Source organism: Meleagris gallopavo, chromosome 5 (genome assembly GCF_000146605.3).
Source record: "Meleagris gallopavo isolate NT-WF06-2002-E0010 breed Aviagen turkey brand Nicholas breeding stock chromosome 5, Turkey_5.1, whole genome shotgun sequence".
Classification (NCBI taxonomy): Eukaryota; Metazoa; Chordata; class Aves; order Galliformes; family Phasianidae; genus Meleagris; species Meleagris gallopavo.
Window position 1 is genome coordinate 33,092,595 of NC_015015.2, and position 12,876 is coordinate 33,105,470.

Below are 12,876 nucleotides of genomic sequence, written 5' to 3' on the forward strand. Positions count from 1 at the left end.
AAAAAAAAAGAAAAAGAAAAAGAAAAAAAAGAACATAACAGGGTATTCTGAGAGATACGCTCAACCAATAGCGAATAGTTCCCAAAAGGATATTCCCTTACACATGTAATGTGTACCAGTTATTAGAGAGAGGTCAGCATTTCTGAGGAGACATTACTGTAGCCTTCCAGAACTTGAAGGGAGCTGATGAGCAGGAGGGGGATTGACACTGTATAATCTGATAGTAATAGGGCAAAGGGGAAATGGCTTCAAACTAAAAGAGGGGAGATTTAGGTTAAATGTTAAAAAGAAACTTCTTACTCAGAGGGTGGTGGGTGAGGTTCTGGAACAAGTTGCCCAGAGAGGCTGTGGATTTCTGAAGCTATTTAAGGCCAGACTGGATGGGATCCTGAGCAGCCTGATCTAGTGGTTGGCAACCCTACCCATAGCAAGAGCATTGGAACTAGATGGCTTTAAGGTCCCCTCCAACATAAGCCATTCTATGATTTCCTATTTCAATTAGTTTTATGAAATGCATGGAATGATTTTAGAAAAGTCTTTTATACATTTTAAGAAAAAACACAGATCCCATCTGAATGGAAATATGGACTAGACACAGCTGTATCATTCTACAAGATGAGATAATGGTATTACAACTTTCTATTATCTATCAAATAAGTTCACATCTGCTGCTACTGAGATAAAGTAAAATCTACAAACTTCTACCTTTCCAGAGATGTTAAAAATTCAGTAACCAGTAGAAGGAACTTTTTGAATGCTGGCATATTAAATCAATAAAAAACACAGATACTACATTAAAATGTTTTTCACGTGGAACAAGTATTTGGCACAGGACATTAAAATAAGATGACCTGGAAACAAGAAGCATTTAGAAATCCTGGATTAAACAAATTTTTCCAATACCTTTATCAAAATGGAATCACATGATTTAAAGAGGTTCACTGTGTGCAAGTCATCTATGAAAATAAAGTTTGCTGTATATAATGAGTAAGAAGGAAATAATACGCAGTGTATATAAATTAGTAGTATACTCTCCTGCTAAACTGATTTCAGTCCTGACCATCTTATCTCAAAGAAGATTACATCAATAGTAGAAGAGGATTTCAAAAAATGTTACAGAAAACAGGTAAATGGCTTGGCAAATTTGATCAACAGCTTCGCTAGAGAAAAGAAGGACAGAGTAAAATACACAGAATAAAATCAAATAATAGAATACATGCCATGGAAATTCAACCTAGGGTACACATTGCCATGAGTTACTGCTAAAGTCCAGTGAATACCAGATTTGGAAGACATATAAACTTCTATGTTATTAAATCCAAATCAGCCTGCAGGAAGTTAGGAAAAAAAAAGACTGTTTTTCTAGGCAGATTATTTCAAGTATGTTTTTGTAACTTCCACTGGTGCAACTGCCAATTGACTAAGACAGGAATTAGACTGACAATATAGAGAATTTCTGGTTCAAAATATATAGGTGAATGTATTTTTTTAAAATAAAACTCGAATTATTTTCCAGAAGTATGACTAAGCACAAGCTTGATTTTTGCATTGATATATTACAACATTTCTATTTCTGATCCTTCTCTATTTGGAATACTGAGAGTGAGAAAATTTCTAGATTGGATTTTCTGCATGGAAATTTTTTCCAATTTGTTTGTTAATGCAACACATATAGTAAAATTAATATTTTGTTTCTGAAAACAGGAGGATATTCAGCGCAAAATACTTCTAATGTTTCTTTTAAAGTGCTTCGTTTTAAGCTTCCATTACCTTCAATCCTTCCTAACTTAATTTGTAATTTGTTGCCACCGGGAGCACTATTACTAGGAAGGCAACATGAATGATTCTGTTACTATTCACAGATGTATTGTATGTTCAGAGAATTAGCTCTAACAAAAACATCTCTTGTTCTTAAGTAAGCCTGCATTAGCAAAAGTATTAGCAAGGCTAGTGCAGCTGATCTCAGCTATAACATATTCTGCATGTCTAATATGATTATGATATTTTGTCTATACAAATGCCCTTTTAAAACCTCCAGATGAGTGTTAACCAGCTATTACAGCATTTCACAAGATCTTCATGGCACAGGAAAAACCTTTCTCTGCTGCTATGTAAAATAGGATTTTTATATGTATCTATTATTTCTCAGTAATAGTTTAGGGTTCTAAAGTTACCCCCAGATATCACAATCTTGGGGTAAGTCAAATGGAACTATCAAGATATTTGTAATTCATCACACCCTTTTTGTGTTTAATAACTTTGATGTTAATCCATGAGTAGGATGTCCTTCAGTGAATGAAATCTATTTTTACAGCTGTTTTAAAATTGATTAGATTGCAGGCACGCCTACTGAAATCACTCAACCAATTGAAGAAACAGAATGAGATTTGGATTATAGGGTTTCAGATAATACCAAGTCCCTTGTGAAAGGTATGTTATTTCTTCTCTTTGTTCTGCTTTTGGAAAAGTATAGCTGTGGGATGGGGTTTTTTTTCAACTGTATAGGTCACAGGAGTTAGTTTTCCAAAGCAAAATCAGAGTCTGTGTTCTGAATAAAACTAATCGAGAGGAGAGTGATTTGCAGGGGTGTTTAGTATGTTATATATGATCATCATTAGTGTCCTTTCAAGGACGTGTAAAGATCTTCTTTAACTGTTGTTTTTTTTTTTCCAAAAATAATTCAAGTATTTCAGTTATGGTTATTATATAACCACATCATTAGTTAGCAAAGCTCTTACAGTGAATCATGCTTCATGTTATATTATATAATTATTAAATATAACCCCTTCCCCCCCTTTTTTTTTTTCCCAAAGTGGCAACCAAAGTTGTTCCTTGCAGTAGAGATTGAAAGGCTGCTTCTCTTTTAACCAAATTCCTTGTGGTCAAATCACTAGAACAACTGTTTCAGCACGCACAGCTTCATCAGCTCAATCTGTAAAAAATAGTGATTCCACAGAAAAAAAATGAGCTAATTACAGCTGGGGATTCTACTGATAAGCTTGGCATTTTTCTTTCAGAAACCATTAGGCCTACTTTTGTTATTTATGGACTGTTAAGGCACTGAAGTTTTCTTCAAGTCAGATTCTTATGTTTCCAGAGAAGTCTTTTGTTTGCAGGAAAAGATGCATGAACAAACCCTGGAAGAATACATTTCTAGTATCAACAAATACATATATCTTTAAGTTTATTTTTTACTAAAATAATGCTCATTCATCTGAAATACTTCTGTTCATTTACATTCTGTAACTTTAGTGAGTTAAAAGATGTTGACTCAATATACCCACACTGGTGTTGACAAAATATACAAGTTTGTATGTAAATATAAGCAGAAGAGTTTATTTATATTAATATCGTAAGGCTTTCAGTCCTGTCCTCTATTACATCATGAAAAGCTAGTAATGACACAAACACAAAGTTACTATCAAGTCAAATGAAAACCCTTCCACTAACTAGAATGATACATTAGTACCAGTTCCACAACAATCTGTACTGTTTCTTTCAGTAGCGCTATTGATTTGGAACAGGAAACGTTTACTACATTTGAAGATTACACAGTTTTAGAGAAAATGCAACCATAATGGAAAACATAATTACATTCAAAAAGTTCTCAATAGGCTGAAAAGGTGATGCTGAACAGAAGTTGCAGGAAGGAGAACCAAATGCCACAGATTTACATACAGGCAGGCAGCAAAGAGCTATGACAAGATTTGATTCTATGACAAGGTGATCTACTTAGTGGATGAAGGCAAGGCTGATGATGTGGTCCACCTGAACTTCAGTAAAACCTTTGACACTGTCCTCCATAACATTTTCATGGAGAAGCTGGCTGCCCGTGGTTTGGATGGGCATACGCTCTGCTGGGTGAAACACTGGCTGGATGGTTGGGCCCAAAGAGTCTGATCAATGGAGTTAAATCCAGTTGGTGGCTAGTCACGAGTGGTGTCCCCCAGGGCTCAGTATTGGGGCCACTTCTATTTAACATTTTTATCAGTTATCTTGATGAGGGGATTGACTGCACCCTCAGTAAGTTTGCAGACAACACCACGTTGGGAGGGAGTGTTGATCTGCCAGAGAGGAGAAAAGCACTAGAGGGAGCTGGATATGCTGGATCAATGAGCGATGGTAAACCACATGAGTTTCAATAGGGCCAAGTGACGGATCTTGCATTTTGGCCACAATGACCCCAGTCAACCCTACAGACTTGGAGAGGAGTGGCTGGAAAGCTGCCTGATGGAAAGGGACCGTGGTGTACTGATGGACAGTCTGCTGAATATGAGCCAGCAGTGTGCCCGAGTGGCCAAGAAGGCCAATGGCATCCTTGCTTGTATCAGGAATGGTATGGTGAGCAGGACTAGGAAAGCAATCCTGCCCCTGTACTTGGCACCAGTGAGGACCCACCTCAAGTACTGTGTTCAGCTTTGAGCACCTCAATGCAGAAAGGACATCGAGGGGCTGGAGCAGGTCCAAAGAAGGGCAAGAAAACTTGTGAAGGGCCTGGAGATTATGCCCTGCGAGGAACAACTAAAGGAACTGGGGCTGTTTAGTCTGGGAAAGAGGAGGCTGAAGGGGACACCTTATTGCTCTCTTCCAATATCTGAAAGGTGCTCACAGTTAGAGCAGGATTGGTCTTTTCTCTTTGGTGATAGGTGACAGGACGAGGGGAAATGGCCTCAAGTTGCACCAGGAGAGGTTTAGGTTGGATATCAGGAAAAACTTCTTTACAGAAAGGGTTTTTCCCTCTTTTTTTTTTTTTCAGTGTATTTTCCACTCCTGAAGAAAAGTGGTACAAGCTCAAGAGGCAGAGTTAATGGCAGAGGTTGCCCAGTTTTGGCCATATCAGTTAGATGTGTGGCTAACACAAACTCATCTGCTTTCAGCTGTCCATCTCCATCAATATCAGCCAGTGACCAAATAGTAGCCAGCTGAGTCTGTGAGAGGTTTGACTGCAGAAGGACATTCCTTGTTGTGAAGGGTTGTTAAGCACTGGAACAAGCTATCCAGGAAGATGGTTGAGTCACCATCCTGGAATGTGTTTAAAAACCATTCGGATGTGGTGCTCAGGGACATGATTTAGCGGAGGGTTGTTAGAGTTAAGGTAGTATGGTTATGGTCGGACTCGATGACCTTTAAGGTCTTTTCCAACCTGAGCAATCCTATGATTCTATGATCAACTATACAAACAGAGCCTGAGCTGCAGAACGAGATCTGAAACAGCAAATCTCATTCCTTTTTGCTTAAGGCATGTTGAATTATTATTTTGGTCTGTTCAGTATTGGTTGGAAAACCATTCAGTCATGGAGAATGATAGATATATCAAGATATGCAAATCTGAACAGAATACAGAAAAAGAGAAACTAAAACATAGAGAAAACTTGATGTATGATGACAAGTTGAAAGAAGGGAGCTGAAACAGACTGAAAGAGGGCAGTAAGGAGAGAATATGCTTGTAACCCAACCTATGTTAAATATAATGAGAATAGCCTAAATTTTCAGGAAAGAAAACTTAAAATGTACATTGAAAACCACCATGTAAATGGAAAGTATAGTAACATATTGGTCTAGTTAGCCTCAGCAGATTGTAGAATCAACATTAACTACATGATCTATAAAGACCAGATTAGTCACTTTGTTCATCACAAACTCAATACCACCACAAAGTCAGTTGTTATGATTTAATAAATAATTAATGAAGTGACACAGTCAAAAGCAAACACTAATCTAATTTGCAAATCTTATTGAAAACTTACACATTTACATGGAACACGAAGTACAAGTTATCTTTGTAAATATGAAAGTACCAGTTGCTTTAGCCTGTGGGAAAGATAAATTTTCCTTCTTGGTTTGTCAGTGGTTCACCCCTGTGCAAGACTGAGTGTTTTAGCAGGTTGTGTTGCCATCTAACGATGTCCAGGAGACCCTGACATTTTTAAAGATTGCGATGAAGAGAATTGAGGTCATAAAAGGAAAATTTTCACCACTGAGTTAATATTAAGAAAACCAGAAAGAGTGGGACAAAAGGAGCGGAAGGGGATTTTGAATATGAATAGCTCTCAAAGATAATCTGCTGTAAAAATAAGCATGACTCCCCACTGTCAGATTCTTTTCTATTAATACAACTTGAAGATGCAGGGCTGAACATCAGCCAGAAATTATGAAGTGTGTTTTAGCTTGACAGCTAGATTTGAGAAAGATTGAGAGTGAGAAAAACTTTTGGAACCTACTAAGTACCAGGTACAGGTATTATCATCTTTTCTGTACTTATTGTCTTAGTGTTGGCTTATCTTTTGTTTGATTATTTTTATTTTGTAAACAAATACATTTATTTCTTCATTGTCTCAAGGCCAGTGAATTTCACTATGGTACAAGTTTATTCAAGTAAGTGCCAAACCTGCAGATGGGTATAATCAAGTATTCTTTTCCCAACACATTTTTAGAGGTTTACATTGTCACTGCTTTTACTGGAGAGCTGACAATGTAGAAGTCCACAAGCTTTCAGATATTAACCAAGCAAACTATTTGAATCTGTCAGAGCATCTTTAAATCCCTTGATGAATCTTTTTGGGGTTAGATTTCAGAAAATGTATCTGGACTAATTCAGATAGAATTCATTCTGTTTTGCAAGAGGATGGTAAATTAAATGATTTATTATGGTCTTCCTATTTTCAGAAACACTATGGGTATATCCACTGTAAAATCAAAATAGATATTGCAGCATGAATGGTGGCACAAATTACTTTTAAGATGATTAACTTGGTCAGTAAGAGCAATGACAACCTTACAGAGCTACACAGGATTTCTGGCATTCTGGCGTATTATTCTAATATGCCATTTTTCCCTGTTGTTTCTATCTCTGTCATCTTCTCTTCCTCTGTGTAATGTATAAGCCCTACCATAGACTTGGCTATTATATTCCATCAAGTATATTGAAAGCTTTTTCATATAGGGCTAAATTTAAAGCGGACAAATCTTGTCCAAAGTGGATGTTGCTTTTTGTATATTAAGCATACAGATCAGATTCAATTTAATTGCAAATTAACAAATTTGCATGATTAATTGAACTAGATTGCTGTCCCTGTGGATATTCCCACTTTACCAAAAGCGAAAGGAAATATGACGTCACTTAGAATGAAATGAGAAACTGACTAATTGACTATAATATCAAGATTTACCTAGTAGCTCACAAAGAGCAGCTCCTTTAGAATTCTTTCCTATGACTTCAACTAAGAAGTAACAAAATACTTGTTTCCAGAAAGAGATTGTTTGCGAGGCTTCAGTAGATCATGGGTATTGGAATTTGTAATCATTTTTTGAATGTCTTGTTCTATATTTTTTTCTTCTGAACTATTTTATAAAGATAATTCTTAACTAATTGATAAAAAATTAAAGTCTGTGTAAGAAGATATAGGCATTGAAAGGAATTTAAGCAGTGTTCTTATTAATAGTATACTCAATTACTCATGGCTCAGCTGACATGCATTTATTTACACACTGGTCTTTTTATTTTTAGTCTAAGGCTTTCGTTTCTTAAGCCAGACCTTGCAGCACTAAAGGAAACAACTCAATAAAACCAATTTGGATACAATGCTCAGAACTGGTACTTAGTACAATATCCAGTGTTGGTGACATGATGTCTGGAGCCTTGCCAATGCTGATTTAGCAGTATATGCCAGCTCAGTGAGTCAGAAACAGTTTTTACATGTGCCAGCTCAATTGTGCAAGGTTGCTCAGAAAACCCTTTCAATTTTCAGGCAGAATAATTGCTGTATTTCCAATCTACTTTTCTTAGGAGAAAGGAACAAAGGAATGGAAAAGCATCAATAGAATGGCTTTTACTATAAAATTTCTAGCCTGCTATAGGAGGTCACTGTTTGAAAATATTTCTCTGTAAGTGAGTATTTAGGTCATGTGATAGTGGGTGCAACTTTCTGTCATTCAAGTATGGAAGAGCAAAAATAGTAATGGAAGAAAATAAGTACTAGGAAACAATAAGAATGAAGGTTAAAGAGACAATTGCTTAGAGAAAAAAAATATTTAGCAAAGACTTAGGAATGCTTATGTGTAGTTCTATGTAAGTTTAGCCCACATTTCATATCTGAGGGGAAAACAGATGGAAAACAGGTATGATTCTTTTTAATATGTGTTAATATGTTTAATATTTATTTATTTAATAAATCAACTAGGAACAGCATAGTTGTTGGGATAATGCTTTTCTCTGAGTACAGAATGACTTTGTATAAAATGCCAGTTTTAGTCCAATTCCTGCACAGTTCTTCTGTTCAGCACACTATGAAATATGAAAGCAAAATTTTTAAGAACCAAGCCAAAACAGCTATTCATTTGCCTAGGACACCATCATTACTGACTGGTTTCAAAAAAAGCAAATTGTAATTTAGTCTTTATGGAAACCAGAACCCATCTGGAATAGGTTTAAGTTGCTTGATTTAAAAATAGTAATGACTGGGAAAAAGGAGGAAATCTACATTATAATAGTCACTGAAATCAGTAACCATCACTTACTGAGTACCTGTGACAAGACTGGTACAACAAAGAAAAGTTACCATGTATTCAAATTTCCACCTAAGGAGATTACAACCACAGTAAGAAGAACAACATCCTTGAACACCCAAACCCGTGTTCCCTAACACAAAATCTAGCTACAATAGCTGGTGTAGGTGGTAGGAAAAGGAAATTCTCCATTCCTACTCTTTGAATGAATAACCATCATGTGCAGTAATACTTTTTCCCAAGGGATGAAGCACCTCTTAAGTTCCCAAACTTCTAATTCCAATGAGTTTCACTGTAAGGATAACTTTCTACTACTTGTTACTCCGAAAAAAAGTCCATTCTAGCATTTTTGTTTCAATCTTTCTTTCTTTGCCCACTTCTACACCTGTCTCTATCAAAGCTGGCTGAAATTCCTATCAGAATTCCTTCCTAATCCTTTTTCTGTGCCTATGTTTCCTGTTTTATGTCTTACCTTTGTACACTGTGATACTGTCCTTTGTCCTTATACTGATCTTTCATTTACAGAAAGTTTCCTTTCAGTGTTGTTTTGATCTAATCAAAGCAGATTTGGTTTTCAGTCACGAGAAGATATCTTCAGTGCATGTCAGTGAAAATAACAGAGTGAATGTATTTACTTTAGGTCTAAATTTAGCTTCCAGCTTCCCTATTCCACTTCAGTGATAAGATATGTCTAATAGTTAAATGCTAGCAGATACTTTTTTAAACTGGCATAGGTAGAGAAGTTTTAATGTTGGCTAAACTGATCTTATAGATGTGTTGCATTAAAAACAAATAATAGTTCAGATAAAAGTATCAGGATAAATAAATCAAGAATACAGCTGATAGATTTTTTGGCATCAAAATACCTTTGGGACAGTTACCATGGCTTGCTGATTATCCATGCTGTGACAGCAGAGGCATCTATTTTGATTTGCAAGATCTGGTTCACATATGTAATCAGAACAACCAAACTCACATAGATTTGCACTCTACGGAACTCAATCTTTAAGGGTGAAAAAGACTCAACGTAGAGAGACTAATAAAATTTATTGCCCATTTACTAACAGACTAGAGCAATGAGGAACTAAAAGCAAACTAAAAACACTTTCTCCCTATTCACCCTCCTCTACCTTCTCCCCCTGTGTGATGCAGGGGAACAAGGAAAGGGGGCTGTGGTCAGTTCATAACACTTTGTCTCTGCCACCTCTTCATGGTAACTCCTGTCTCCTACCACATGTGAAGTCCCTCCTACGGGATGATGTCCCAGAACTGGACTGAACTGAAAGGCTGTGGCTTTTCAAACATTGCTCCAAGACAGGTCCATACCATGGGGACACCCTTTGGGAGTGCACTGTTCCTGCGTGCGTTCCCATGTGTGGCAGCTCCCTGAGACCTTCTTCCCCACCTGTAGGTTCCTCTCATGGCTGCTGCTCCCGCCTCAGGCTTCTCCTGTGGGGGGTTCTACATGGGCTATGATATTCTCCACTGTGGGCTTCAGCCCCAGCACCTAAATCCTCCTTCTTCACTGACCTTGGTGTCTGTGGGATTCTCTCTGTCACATTTTCTCTCTCCCAGATGCTGCTGCACAGCAGTTTTTTTTTTTTGTCTTTCCTAAATCTGCTCTCATAGAGGTACAATTAGTATCACTCAACAGCTCAGCTTTGGCCAGTGGCAGGCCCCTTTTTGGCAACGTCCATGGTCTTAAACTTGAGTCATTCAAACAAATACATAGTGGTTTTTGCAATGTGCAATGTGCAATTTTGCAATGTGCAATGTGTAAATTAATCTATAATGCTTAATTATGTGATGTTTGTAGTGTCATTCTGATATGTTCTTTAAAATATGGGGCAAATGAAAAAAAAAAAAATTCCTCACTACATACCTTTATCCAGAAACCATCAATCATGGGTGTTCTGATGAACTAATGATGACCAGTATTATAAAGTCATTTTTTGTGTTCCCAATATTGGTCTTATCTCTAGTATCAAGCAGACCTCTGTAGCTAAAGCCTAGCTTGTGTGATTCTAATCACTTGAAACACAGAAGAAGTTTCCTGTATTTGCTTCTAGACATTATTTATTTTCCACAGTCCTCTAAAAGGAAATACTCAAGAGTTCTTAATATCTGATGAAGTACTTATAATAGCCACTTAAATAAAATTAAATAAAGAGAGTTTTTAATATTGTCCAGATTTCCTCCTAAATATGACTCACAATAAAAACTGAAGTAAAAAAAAAAATCACATTATTTTTGTGAAGGGAAAGAATCCATTTTAACAAAATTATCAAGGAACTATTCAGGTTCATTTTAAATTTTGGTTTATTTAAAAATTGCACCACAGTCAGTAAAAGCAGAAACTATTCATCCAACATAGGATGGAGGACTGAGCTCTTCAGATTCTCCTTTGCACTGCAAAACATCTGCATAGAAAGATACATACAAAAACTGTAAGATCAAAAAATGTTTAAATCTCTAAAACCACGCACAACTTCAAGTAGAAACCTTAGTATAAAAGCTGAATTACATAATGGATTTACAGGAGTCTATGTAATCTATGTCTACAGGATTGGTTGTTCATATAGCCATGTTCTCACATTCCAAAGTTTAGTTCATAATAAATCTTAAACTTCACATAGAGAAACACAGACATTTGAGAATAGAAGCAGATGTCATTGCAAAATATAGCACTATGTAACAATATTGCAAGGAAAGTGTCATAATGACGTATTACGCCAGACAAATTTTGATCTTGTTTGTAGTCTGGCAATCCATACAGATCATCTACTTTGCTATGCAAGTATGTGGTGGGGTCAAATAGCAGAATAGAAACCAAATTCCTCTTGGCAAGGAAAAAAAAAAATTAACAGAAGAGGTCAGTAATCTAGACATCATTTCTAAATAATACATATCTTCACCTGGGTATATTTGCATGTTCAAATGCTATAGTGACCATCAAACTTCAGCTTTGTCAGGTATAACCTAAATATTAAATATAACTCAATATTGAACTATCAATATGTTCTTCCTCAAAATGACTGTTAATCAGAGACTAACTTTTCTCTGAACAAAATCTTATTTCTGGTGAAATGTCACTGCAAGTTTCTGCATAGTTGCAAAGGAAAGTGAATGTGTTGGACAAATGGCTTTTGATTTAAATATAAGATGTTTGGCTTTCCACAATAGCAGCTTTGAAATGACTGGCATAATAGGGAAAGTTTAAACAGCCCTAGTTAATATGGTGAGTAGTAAATGCCATACTGGGCACAGAGTGTTAATCACACTGTCTGCATTGGTGGCAGTTCCTTATGATATTTGTCTGTGTGTGTGCAATTTTAAAAAGAAAAAATAAAATAAAACTGAGGACATGGAACAAACATTTGGTTGCAACTACTACTCTGTTTCCTACAGAAGTTTCCTTTTGCTTATTGCTGAAATCAGCACGGAGAAGTTGAAATGATTTAATAATCCTGCTTCACAAGCAAGTAATTTTTGGTTTTAAAGATGCTTTCATTTTAATAGAAAACATATCATAATCCTTAATGAACCTTAAAGTATGATTTGGCACTTAAAACACAGCAAGGTATATTTATACTTTTCAGAAAGTTTTACCACTTTGTAAATGGGCATCTGTTAAGTGTCAATAAAGACAGATAAATAAGTAATTATATTTAATAGAAGAATAATAAAATTGTTTACTGTATTTAAAGTTTCTTTCATTTATCATTGTCTCTGATCTGATTAAATGCAGTAAAACTAATGAAGAGTCAAATAAGTCCAGTAAGTTAACTTGGAAGATGTAGGTGTCCATTAAAATTATTCCAGAAAACAGAGTACAACACCAGGTGGCTTTTGTCCTGCAGAAAGAACAGATATGCATAGTAGAAATGAATTAATATGCAATAATTGAGTGTGGAAGACAGTCTAACCCAGGCATTCCGTTTACTCACTTCATCTTAAATGGCTTCTAGATACCTGGGGGGAAAATAAGCCGGGCTTATTCAAAATCAGTCCAGGCTTAGGGGAGGTAGAGAGAAAGGGAGAGGTTTGACTCGAGTTGTTATTAAATGAGTTTGCTCAAAAGAGATGAAGGTGGAAGCAACTAGCATTGATGGGTTCCAAAATATTCATATGTGAATATGATAGCACTGTGTTCAAGGGATCAGATATCACCGTGTTTGTAAATCTTTTACCGTTTCTTTTTCATCTGATATCTTCTTGAAAACTTGTGTCTCACTTCAAAGAAAAGAACACTGACCTTCTTGTTAACTTTCAGAATATATTTTGAGGTATTTAAATTCAGGGATATCTTTTTTTTCTCCTGTTCTTTTCTCGTCATTATTCTTAATAGTTACACAACACTCTATCTATCTA

The 12,876-nt window shown here is 36.1% G+C and overlaps 1 long non-coding RNA gene across 2 annotated transcripts in view; it reads left to right on the top strand.

Annotated features, from left to right (window-relative positions):
• The window catches only part of LOC116216677, a 203,279-nt gene that overhangs the window by 153,442 nt on the left and 36,961 nt on the right, over window positions 1–12,876 (top strand). For both annotated transcript variants that reach the window (XR_004159934.1, XR_004159935.1), the window contains exon 4: window positions 2,334–2,430. This is a non-coding gene — a long non-coding RNA (uncharacterized LOC116216677). The remainder of the gene's footprint in view (window positions 1–2,333; window positions 2,431–12,876) is intronic.